At 29.4% G+C, this 13,552-nt stretch overlaps 1 protein-coding gene across 6 annotated transcripts in view; it reads left to right on the forward strand.

The window, feature by feature from the left end:
• The window catches only part of Ih (hyperpolarization activated cyclic nucleotide gated potassium channel Ih), a 734,518-nt gene that overhangs the window by 169,543 nt on the left and 551,423 nt on the right, over positions 1-13,552 (forward strand). The gene's annotated exons all lie outside the window — the stretch shown is intronic.

Consider the following 13,552-nt stretch of genomic DNA (forward strand, 5'->3'; position numbering starts at 1 on the left):
ATATATATATCATTTATTGTAAACAAATTTATAATGGTTGTTCAGTTTTTATTTATGGGATTCATTTTTAATATTTATTAGCAATCGAAAACATTAAGGGAAAGCATGTACAATCACACATTTAAAAATTTAAACTATATTTTTGGTAAATATATGAGTTTTTAAATATATTTTTTTATAAAATATTGAATTGTATATTGTAGAAAAACTTAATCCTCAAGATGAACACAATTGGTCGTAGAGAAAAGCAGACTTTTAAACAAATTATACAAGTGCTTCCATGATTTGTACATTAATTTTTATTTTTGACTAGGGTAAAGGAAACATTTTTTGATAATGGCCAATGTAGGGCTGAAACGTAGCAAACGCTTAATAAATTATTTGGAAAATAAGTTTTTATTATTATATATACAAAAAAGTGTGGGTTTAATGCAAGTTTTCCCATAATATTTTTGATTAATATAAAAAAAAAGGAAAATGAATGTGCGATTGGCTTAATTATTAGGTTTGTTGTAATTTTCCTTAGGGCCGACACTAAACAATATAAAAGTTAGGAACAACAAAAGTAAATTACACTAAGGTACAAAAAACAACAAAACGTAACGCCTTAATTGTTTTGTGAGATAATAACGAAAAATATTTTTTTCATTTATTATTTCTGATAATTAGTACCACTATTTCACAAAATATTTAAATTTGTTTCTACATCTAAATAGTGTTGAAAAATAAATATTAAAAAATAAGTCCCATTTTCTAAATTATTTAACTGAACATTAAAAAAAATAAATATAAAGCATTGCTACCTCATAAGTTTATGAAGTATTAATTTTGAATATATAATAAATTTCAATGATTCATTTTTTACCATTTTTCTAACGTTTTAAGGTTATCCTTTCGTAATTTTTTAACAAAATAAATAATAAAATACAATAAATAAATAACAAATTATCAAGTTGTCTTATTAATTAGCACCTGAGTATATTTTGCGGATGATTGTCGAGTTTCTAATAAAAATATTAAAGATTCAATTAATCAAAAGTTAATTAAGTTGCATAATAAAGAATAAATGGAATGGGAGCTAGTATGAACATGAACTCGGATGGTAAATGAAGTCTGTGCCTTTTTCTTTTCTTTTCTTTTTTCATCTGTATACATAAAAAAATAATAGATGCTCTTAAGGTCATAACTGCTCATCGCTGGAACCCATGTCTTCATAATTGGATGCCCCTTTTTAATTCGATATTCTATGGCACAATTGTATTGCATTCAACTATAGTAGATAACTCTATTTCGGTTGTTTGTAATTATTATTTAATTAATAAATACCAATACAAATTATCGTGGAAAGTCATTTGGATCAAATTACACCCAAACTTTTTTAATATAAAACTATATGACAATAAACATTTTTATAATAGTTTTACATTATATATATATTTCTACCGTTATACATATTTGTTTCTATATTTGTAACGTTTTGGCTATTTTTAAAGATAATCTTCCTCAACTCAGTAACATCATTAAAATATAGTTTATATGTATACAAATCATAGGAATTTATGATTATTATTACTAAGAATAATTTTAATTATTTTTTTCATCTCTTATTCTCAGCTGTTATATGCTAGGTCATTTTTTTTCGGGTGTGTCTAACATATATAAATTAAAATTTCACACTAATTCCTTTTAAAAGACTATATCAATTTTATAAGTATAATTATATAGGATAATAGTTTTTATTTTTTTCAAATGAAGTTAGGTACATGTTACATTTATTTTTGTCTGTTTTTTTTTTCTTTGCTAGAGTTGTTTTTAGCTATTGTTATAGCTCCTTAAAGTTTTCTCCTAAAACAATTCTTATCGTAATATCGTATTTTAACGTCCTGAAAATTAAAATTATGTCTTTATTCTCCACCTTTTTGCCAAAAAATGTCTTATTCTGATTAAAGTTAGTTAAATAAAAACTTGAGATTGTGACTATATAAGTATTTTTCGTAGAGATTAAAATATAAGGTAATTAAAATTTTTCTCCTAGTTTAGTTTTGAAGAAGTAATGAGTTTTTGAAGGGAAAAAAACCTTTTGGCATAGATAATATTGACAGTGATATAGTTTCAAAAAAAAGGATTTGTATTTAATTTTAATTTATATATTTTATACATAAAAGCCCTCTAAAAACTGACTGCTGAGGAAAAGAGAATAACACAAATATAAAAAAAAAAAAATCTAAGTACTTCCTTGATTTGTTCGTATGAAACTATATTTTATAATCTGACTGGGGTGTCCCGTATCATGCTTCAAAATGTCCACTGAATTATGGCCGAAAAGTTACAAAATATTAATATAATAGAAAATAATTATAAAAATGTTTATTGTTTATTGCAATCAGACGTGCGATGACGTTATAGTGAAGTTGTTTAATACCTTTAATACAGCTTGGCAGATATTGTATGTGTTGTTTAAATAAAATAAAAAAAAAAGTTCAAGAATTAACTTTCATAATTTCTTTGCGCTAATTATCATGAATAGGACATCGTTTTCTTAGTTTCAAGAAGGGTCTCAAATCAAAATTTTCAACTTTTTTTTTTCGAAATATTTGAGAGAGTGACACCCTCTCCCTACCATCCCCCAAGATAAAGTCCCTCGTACTCACTTATTAGTTTGTACTTGAATAATATCGTTCAGCAAAATTTTATAATGTTTCTGTTATTCATCTGAAATCGATTGTAACTTCGATAATATCGACTCTGACTTAATGAAAATGGTCTCACTCAATGTTTTTGTTCTCCTGAAATTTTGGCAGGCTTGATCTCGAAATGACGTGGTAACGCCAAAGGTTGCGAGTTCGTGTCCCGGCCCTGTACGGAATTTTTTCAAGCATATAATTATACAATAATCACTCACAACCTCTCACCGGGCATTTGTGAGGGCCGTTAGCCAATGGGTGGCACTCACAAAAATAGGCATGGGAGTGACTAACCACCCTATAAAAACCACGTCATGAAACGGGCGATGTATTTCCTTAGTACATCGCGCGAGACCTTGGACCTCCACGGTCAGTGGCGCCAATAATAATAATATCTCGATTTTTACTACCAAAACAAAGTTATGACCAGTTTCACTAACGTACAAATGTTGTTGTTTCTTATTGATATAGGATACTTTTTTTTGTATTTAAAATGAAAAAAAAAATTAGAGTTACTACTTCTATAAAATTTTCTTCAGTTTGGCAGACCGTTGGGTATGATTAGAGCATTTTGGTCCAAATATTGATTTTCCTTTATTAACTGAGCGTATCGAACCAGGGCTCCATTTTTATATATGGTTTGTTTTCAATTACAACCTGCTTTTATTTATTGAATGAAAAAAACGCACAGACTTTATTTACACTCAACAGTAGCCAAAGTTGCTCTTCAACCAAAACGATTTTCGATGACGAACTCAAGTATCTCTATGATATTGCAATAATAATTATAAATATTCTGTAAACCAACAATCTTTAAGGATTATTTTAAATTCTAATTAGTTCAATTAAAAAAAAATGGTAACAATTATTTGGAAGTAACTATTATCTTAATAAAATCCGTCTTTCAGATAGTTATCTTTTCACGATCCCAGATTTTAATATTTTTTCCGTTACCAAACTGCATGAAATGATAAAATTTGTTGACGTTTTGATCCACATACAATTTTGGTTTTTTGCTCGATTGTTATTTTTCCTTAATAGTATGCTAGCTTACTTCAGCTTTAATTATCTTCGTAGATAAAAGTAAAATATTTTTTAGATAAATGCATCTTGGTACATAGTTCAATATGGTGTTGAACATAGTATTTAAAAAAATAAAATGATTTTGCATGTCACTACATAGTGTTATTTTTTAAGCTGATGTATGCTCAAGTCAATTACAACAATTTTACTTTTACTGTTACAACTTCAATTCATACAATATAATAAAATGAAAAACTGGTGTATTGTAAAATTTATTTTGTTTTTGTGCTATTAATATTTGATTATTAAATGGTAACAGTATATCCTTAAAATTTAATTTGGAATACTTGACATGAATTCTCATTTAACAAGAAAAAAGAAATACAAGAACAGAATAAAAAAGTATTAATTTAAATTTTGAACATTTAATTTAATTGAAATATTTCCATACTGTAAGACTATTTTAAATTTATTCTTGCTTATTACTACATATAATCTTGAGGGTATTCAATTTTCAATATGGAATGTAAATGATAAAAAGTGGGGAGCTAGGTAAATACTGCAAATTAATACACAATGATTTATTATTTAGCTAAATTAATTAAAATTAGAATAATTTATTAATCAGGAAATAACAAACTGTAAATATGTGGTGTACTTTCAGAGTTGTTCCTTACTTGATTACTTGATCTATTGTACTTAGAAATGTTTATTATTGCTGAACTTCAAGCTGTGTAAATATACCATAAATAAGTTTCTCACGCTTGTCTTCTTTTGTTAGAGTTTACATGATATTTGCCAGAAGAAATTCATTAAATGTTCTTTTATAATTATTTTTTTTATTCGTTTTTATTTATTGATAGATATTACAATCTGCCACACAGTTGTGGGCAATAGGTAATAGTGATGAATGATCACATTCTTACTAAAATAAAATAAAATAAAATAAATTAAATAAATGAAAATGGTGTTGACGGCTTTGGGAGCTGTAATTGTTTCAGATGAACTGTCCTAAGTGTTTTTAGGTTCTTTCACCCTTTGTATAGTGACAATGTTATGCTCTCTAATAATGATCACCCTGAATTGGCCTTCTTTCCTCGGCAGTTCTTTTCCTCGATTGGTTCCCAACGAGACACGGAGTATTAATAAACATCATTGTGCAACGTATAAACCTCCGGCCAACCCCCACCAGAGACGCTGAACTTTATCCCAAACCACTGTGTTTTCGTTATATAGGTGATGGGTCTATCCTGCTTTTGAAGCATCTTTCAATGCCCTACAAATCTAGTCCTCTCTGACGCCCGTTAGTGCTGCTGACATATTTGTTCTACTTGACCACGATTAGCCCCGAGGTCTTGATTTTCCAAACAATCTGGTGAAGTATATCGTTGATGATTTCATAGAGCTCTTCCATATCATCAATCGAGTAGTCACCTCCGAATACTTCTTCTCTGTTTCAGTGCTTGGCCTGCCTGGTTGCGCTTCCTCTCCCGGGTTCCACTCTCTCATGAACTGCCTCACATCCTCATGGCTCCCTTACAATAACATTGTCTTTTCCGGGCTTATTTCCGATGTCGATGTTATACTAGTTGAGGAGTTTTCTCTTTCAGTTTCCCGGCCCAATGGTCTATGGTCAGTGTGGACTCGAAAACATCTTCCAAATATATATAGCCGGAAGAGCTCCCTTTCCAAATCTATGCCACTGTGCGACGCCTATTCGCATACGCCCTTCTCACTCTCCTTTGATAACATCGCCTCAAGAGTATATTCACTTGCATCTGTAGTGAGCGTAAACTGTTTCCTAAAGTTGAGTAATGGCAGACTGGTTCCTGTTACAACTGCACGATGCAATTCTGAATGTTGTGTACTATGCTTATTGCTCAGCAAATTATTGAGGGGTAGAAGATACTCCACCATGTCCGAAACGAACCTTTTGCAATAATTCAACGCCCCCAGCAAGTTCTCCATACATACTTGACAAACTGCTTCATCCAATCTTCTCGAGAATTCATCCACGAGCCTGTAAAATGTTACGGGCACATTTTTCAGACCAAATGGCATTCTCGTGAATTCATAATGGCTTCGTTCAAATGTGAACGTGGTCTTGTGCTGATTCGTGGGGTGCATTTTAATTTGATGGTATCCTGCCTTTGGGTTGAATGTGCTGAAACTTTGCACCGCCCAACATATCTTTTTTTTATAGTTGTTATTTATTATTTATTATATAAAATTTACAACCAGGCTAAAATTGATACATGCTACATTGTAAGGTACAAATACCTTTTATATGTTATATTTATGTGATTTGAATTTATTTATTCTCTGTTTTTTACATATTTATTATTTTCAAACAGTAGGAAATGTTTTTTGAGACTAACACAGTCAAATAAAAATAGAAAAATAAATAAATGATAAAGTAATTGAACATATATTATAAATGATGGAGAAATAAACAAATAAGAAACTTTCTAAAAAAATAACATGTATGCAATTAAAAAAAAGTTATATATAAAATTTAAGTATCAAGTTTTGTGTGCTATTTTTGCTTCGTTTGTGGATCTTTTTAGTGACGTCTTGTCGTATTTCCTTATTATTTATATGAATTGATTGTGAGAAATGGTAGCAAGAGATCGGCTTTGTATCAGTAAGTGTACTCTTTAATCATCGGAAGCTGTAAGTCAGACAACATATTTGAAATTCTGATGTACCGAGGATTGTTGTTTACTGTTCTTGATTAGTTTAGATATTCCCCGGAGTAAGAGTTGGGGATATTACCCAAATTAATTTTTATATCCTGTTGTGGCTGGATTGAATAAAGATTTGGACTGTATTAGGAATAAAGTATAACAATGATGAACAAAATAGAATGCCTCTATTCTTAGATGATTGATGTTTACCAAAGATGATTACAATTTGTATTATTGTGTTAGATATTAATTTTGATAGTTGATTACATTGATGAATTATAATACAATTACTTGCTGTTGATTTATAGTGAGGACTTGTTCTTCTGCTGTGTTCTTTAGTTCCTTCATCGTGGTTTCGTCCCCTGCCTGGCGGTTTTGATTAACCTATTCCCTCATCCTGTGAAATAGTTGACTACCAGTTGCCCTAGGTAGACTGTGTTCACGTGTCTGTGTTACCTCTTCACTTTCACGGGGTACTTAGCTTACTTATTTTTTCTCCCACTAGATGGCAGCATTTTCATATTCATCTTGAATTCTATTCTAATGTGAGGGGGGACATTTTCCCCAAACAGTTTTCATACATATATATTGCATATATGTAGTTCTAGTTTTCTTTAATTTGATTCACATGTATAGCTCCAGGTAGGAGCTAAATAGCTTACCGGTCTGTACAGGATTAATTTTTTTTTTTTATGAGAACTTCGAATTCTTGTTAAAATATGGAGCCATCTTGCTGATGATGCCCTTTGTTATATTGAATTCGTTTTTTACGTGCATGGAGAACGTTAATCATTTGTCCATTTCTAAATCTAAGTAACTGACCGACTGAGCCCATGGGATTGTGGTACTATTAATCATTATGCTTTGATTTATGGATGACCTTATTATGAATATGCAATGTTTTTGGATAGATAACTCTAATCTTCCATTTTTTAAATACATTTTTTTAACCTGTTTGCTTTTGTATCTATTTTATATGATGATTCATAAATAGCTGTATCATCAGCGTAGAATAATTTTTCATCGGAATGTCTGAATTATGTAAGTTAAATAGGGTAGGGGAAAGGAAGGAACCTTGCGGAAGACCATCTAGGTATATATACCATATAGGTAGTGTGTTGATGAGTTAGTGTCATTTATTGGTACAGATCTGTTGTTGAGATAAGATTCAAGGATGTTATATCATGTGGTGCGACGAAGCATAAATTTATATATTTTATATATATAATGTAAGGGGGCCGAAAATATAGATATAATAATTTAACTAGTAAGATAACTAAACTTGGCATTTTACCCCTTCATGAAGGCCGTTGGGATCGGATGTTACTAATCAAGTGATTTCAGTATCAAGTAGTTGAGACCTCTAATTTTCAGTAGCTGCCAATCTCAGCCCTTCCTATAGCCGTACAGTCTCATTCATCCCTATCAATGAATGGAATCCTGTCACCACAACCGGTGAACCACCCCTCCTCACTACGTCCCAATTATTCCTTCTAACATTAATTTCCTACAATTTGTTGTCTCAAATTATTCTAACTGATTTTTTTTTAAAAATGTCAACAGCCACTGGAAATAAATAATAATTTTTGTTTCTAAATCGATTAAAATTTTTATTGAAATTGTTTTATTACAATTTTTATGTTTATTTCTTTTAATTTAGTATTTATTGTTAACGAACTATCAATTACAGTTTAATAATTATGAAAAATATTTTAAAGTAAATAAAAACAACCATTATTACATTTGTAATATAAGTTTTAATTTTTACAACTTTATCAGATTGACTTTAAAAAATTATTTTGGGGGTTCAACTTTTAGTATTTCAAAGACATTAACATTCAGGAACATTATATAGATAGGGCAAAATTTACCTTTAGTTCTAAGCTATACACATTTATTTGTATAAGCTATACAAAGTCCCTCCTTCATTCGTAGTTCTAATGCCCTTCCAACCTTCAAATCCCGTATCTTCCACCTTCTGTCCCCCCAATTCCAGAAGAATAACAATTGAATGTTTCAAAGTTTATATATTTTCTGTACTTAATGTTTTAGAATTTAGTTTATTCTTGTAAATATGTATATTAACAGAAATTTTACCTTTCCATTTATTATTTTTTATCTAACTACATTTGATTTTTTATCATTTTTGTTTTCTATTATTTGTTATCAGAAGTGTTTCGCCTCTTATTTTTTATGATAATATTTGAGTTATAAAACCATCACTGTATTCTAAGAATTATAATCCAATTAAAAACCAAAACTTGTTTATCTGTTTTAAAAAATTAAACTAAACTACAATGTTGTAAAAAGTGATCTTTTTCGGGAAAAAAAATCTTTCATTAATGTTATATATCATTTAGTATAATAGAGAGAAATACTTTGTTCATCTATGCTGCCCAAATACATCAGGCTGCTACATACACAGCATATTAATCAATCTGTAATCGGACATATATAAATTACATATAATTGCATTACATGGTATAATAAAATAGAAAGAAAACAGTTTTTTTTCCCCTACAATTTCCTTTTACAATCAATTTCAATCTAAAATATACTAAAATACAAATATTTCAATTCATTCCTTTTTTTTCCCCTGTCCTGTTCCTTCAATTTCACCATTTCACAATTTTAAATTCTTCCGATCCACAAATTCACTCTCCCGAATTCACCCTTCTAGATCCTCTTTTAAGTTAAACAAATTCACTATTAGACGGCAATGTGAGATCAGACCTTTAATAATAGTCAGAGCAGTTGATCAGTTTACCAAAAAACAAACAAATAAATACATTCTACGAGAACAAGACTAACACATAGATTCAAAGGAAAATATAATAAAAAGCCGGTTACAAAAAACACTTGAATGGATAAATAAGTTTAAAAAAATATAAATAAATATTATTACTAATAAAATAAAAATAAAACGACAGCGTAAATTTCTTTTCCGGCTCAAAGGTACTAAAAGAAATATAATTCCACGGAGAAGTGCCAAATTAAAATTTCGATTCTCAAATTCTTACCGAAACTTTAATAAAATTTACTAAAAAGAAGTGCGAGGTTTCAAAACTCGGACAGAGGTAAATCGGCGGATTAAATAAAAAATATTTACGGCATTTTTGGATGGATCCCGTTAGACCTTTTTTGAGGCGCACAAATCAGTTACAGTTCAAATCTCATTCAAAGGAAACAGCGCCATGGTTGCTATGGGATACTTACTCGATGACTGAGCGAACGGCCGATTTTTAGTTTTCATGGCTTAAATTATTGAACTAGATCGCATGAATGTTTTAAATTCTTGATCTCAAGATCCTGAAAATAATTGCATCAAATTTGTTACGTTTGTCCATCTGTGCTTATGTAAGAATATTTTGTGCTAAAGACCTGGTTAAGTCTTCATAGTTTTATATTGCAAGAATGTTTATTCTTGTTCTAAGAATTAGAATAATTTGAGCTTAAGATATCGAAAAAATATATTTCGTCTGTCTGATGCTGAATACGTATTGTTTTTTTGAGTGAATGGATCAACAGATTTCCAATTTTCAAGTCTCAAATTATTTTGGCTCGCGGGTCCCCTACAAAAATCCATAGCCACCTAAACGCTATGATGTATCGGTGGGTATAATTCAGGGTTAATATAAGTTTACGGATATCTGAATCTTAACTGTAAAATTGAAGTGACTTTTTCCAGAGGGGCAATGTGATTACTTATAACCTAAACAGTTACTTACTGATAGTCATTATAAAGTATGCAGCTGTAACAAGCCGTGTGTGTTTAATAGACTTTCTTGATAGTATTGTATTGTTTATAATAATGAACATCATATAGCATCGATTTTGAATGAATTTAAGAGAACATGGAAAAATCTAATAGGAGAGTTCTCTCAGGGATAAAGTAGTACAAATAAAATCGGCTTGTCTGTACGTATATTTCTCTTTACAGCCAAACCTACCCAGAGAAGCCAACTGGTGTAATAGTTAAGTATAGGTGAGGAAATAATCTCGTGTCTCCCATCGTCCATCGTGGTGGCAGCATGTGATAGTTGTAAGTAGGAATGTGCAGGAACCATTAAAGTTTGGAACTGTTCCAACAGTTCCAGTACTGTAGTTGGAACAGTTCCCCTTAATGGTTCCAGTTCCAAGTATACTTAGCTCGTTTGACCTCGTTGGTAGTTAAGTCTTACCCTTAATAGTTTCTGGTCTAAATGCTTTCAGTAAGAGGCTTTACCCCTAATGGTTCCAATGGTTCCAACAGGTCCAAATGGTTCTAATCATAATCGCGTCCCCAAATGTGTAGAAAAAACAGTGATTAGCGAAAAATCTGATTCATTGAATATAATCAATACTGAGTACAATCAGTAATAACCATTATTATTACTTTATTTTCTTTTTCTTAACCACCCAAACCTATTCCTGATTAGAGACTATTTCTCCGAAACGCCTGAAAAGAAGATGGCTTCGAGACATTCTAATGTAGAAATATTGTTAGTCTGTATTATGCCATTGTAATAGCATTACATTTATTAGATGTATTTTTAGAAAATATATTTGAAAATTTCAATAAATAAATAAATTTTTTAAAAAACTAATTGTGAATAATTGACTTTAACTATTAAATTTTTTTGACAAAAAATTAATTAAATATTTAATAATATTGTTTAAGTCAATTAATATTATTTTAACATTAATATTATTTTAAACAAATAATATTATTTATAATATTACAATCTGTACCACTACAACTCATGAAGGGTCAGGGGTTCAGTACTTTTGTAAGGAAGTTCTGTTACTAGACAAACGGTTGAGCAAGGAGGTGATTTCGTCAGAATCACGCTCAACCGCCAGATTTTTACCCGATTAAGGGTACCCAATTTATGTAGCAGGGTGGCTCCAGAACTCACAGGAATCACGGCTATGGTGTCACTGAAAAACATTGTCTGTCCAGCCGGATTCTAACCTGGGTACTTGGAGTAGCATCGCGCCTTACCATGGCGCCACCTATTATTTTTTATTTGAATGTTTCATTTTTTCCCAGGAAGAAGCAAGGTGATAGTAAATCTGAAGTTAATTATAATCTACTGAAGATGTCTTTATTAGTTAAACGTTTGCAATTTTTTATAGAATGAAATTTATGATATTTTCGTAAATCTTTATTCCTATCTTCAAGAGTTCTTTCGAAAAGTTGTCCAATATGAAGTATAGTAATTATCAACATCATTTAAACCCTTTTATACTTATGAAGTATTAATTTGTTATCTCCTTTTTGTTTCTGAACAATGTTGAAATTCAAAAATTTGAATTTTACATACAAACAAATGTTTTAATGGAATTAGCATGGGTGTCACCAATAGGCACTGACACGTAATACTAAAATGTAATTTGAGTAAAAAAAAACTGAAACCTCAGAACGACTTCAACGAAATGGTTGTAACGAGAAGATTTTGGCAATGGACCAGTTCTTGTTTGTATATTGTAACTAAATAATAGTTCAAATGAAGCTATCTAGGGGTCCTGGAGCAGCTAAAGATATTTAGCTTATTACTTATACAATCTTAAAGTTGTGTCACCTGTAGGTGACAACAGAAATTGGAGGGTTAATCTGCTTCGACCTTCTCTCATGATAAATTACTGAGTTTGATAAACTTCAAGCATAAAAATATAATTAGATTAATGATTTATTATAATGATTGTTTGAGAGTGTTTTTTCATTATTAATACACAATTTTGATCCAAATATACTCCTAAATTTTATTTTCAGAAACTCACCAACGTTTCGGCCCTCAGGCCATTTTCAAGGAGACAACATATAAAAATTTTTGTTTTTATAATTACTACATTGTTTCCTTGATATTAATATTATAATATTGATGTCCTGTTCTTTAAAAAATTGTCTGCAGGCTAATTGCCCCTGTCATATTTGTAAAATAAATTAAATATTAAAATAAAATCATAACATTTTCAAATAATGTTTTTAAATTGATTATTTACTTGCATAACTTTTTATATTTTAAATCTAAAACTTTTTCACATAAATAATCTTCTCTTTTTCCACTTTTTAAGTAATTTAATTTTAGTTTTAAGTAAAATAAATATGTAATTATTAGAAAAAAGTTGGTAAATAGATAAATGTTCAAATCCTTGAGTTTTACAGATGTATATACAACATATAAAAGCATGGATAGGTCAGTGCATATATGAAAAAATAAAAAAGAGAGGGGGTATATGAATGTAAAAAATGTAGTAAATATGGATTTAAGAAATGATAAGTTATAAGCATATAAATTAAAACTGAATGTTAATTAAATTGTATTAAATGTAAAAAAAATATTTTTAATGATAAGGTGAAACAAAACCTGTTGAAGGTAGGTTCTGTTATAAATGATGTTTATAAGTGGAAAAAGAGAAGATTATTTATGTGAAAAAATTTTAGATTTAAAATATAAAAAGTTATGTAAGTAACTAATAAATTTAAAAACATTATTTGAAGCTGTTTATATGACTGATGATATTAGTTTAATATTTAATTTATTTTAAAGATATGACATGGGTAATTAGCCTGCAGAAAATATTTTAAAGAACATGACATCAATATTTAAGGAATTAGCCAAAAATATCTGTATGTCGTTAAGGAAATAATGTAATTAATGTAAAAAAAAAAAAAATTATAGATTGTCTCATTGAAAATGGCCTGAGGGCAGAAGCGTTGGAGGGTTTCTGAAAATAAAAGTTGAGAGTATATTTGGATCAAAATTGTGTGTGTTAATAAAAATATTGAATTAGTTAATGTCGCAGTTCCTAAACTGATAATTTATTTATAAACTTAGGTAAAGTTTATTGGATTATCTCTAATGCTTATCTTTTAAAATTTTTTTTATATAAATTAATATAATAAATTATTATAATAAATTAAATTTATTTATATATGAACGTCTATAGCATAACTATTTTGTCACGTTTACACACAAAACAAGGATCTCCTGAAGCACTGCTTTGCCTTAAAAACGTTTGGTTTGGACTTCGGTACGGTACTAAAGTACGGATGCATATTTATTTATTTCCATAATGTGAAATATATTAATACATTGTAGTAAAATGTATTTTTTTAATTCAAGAAGAAAAAACTTATTAACTTTATTTAGTAGATTATTTTATATTTTAGAA

The sequence above is a fragment of the Halyomorpha halys genome, unplaced genomic scaffold, assembly GCF_000696795.3.
Source record: "Halyomorpha halys isolate HHAL.00 unplaced genomic scaffold, Hhal_1.1 Scaffold124.1, whole genome shotgun sequence".
Lineage (NCBI taxonomy): Eukaryota > Metazoa > Arthropoda > Insecta > Hemiptera > Pentatomidae > Halyomorpha > Halyomorpha halys.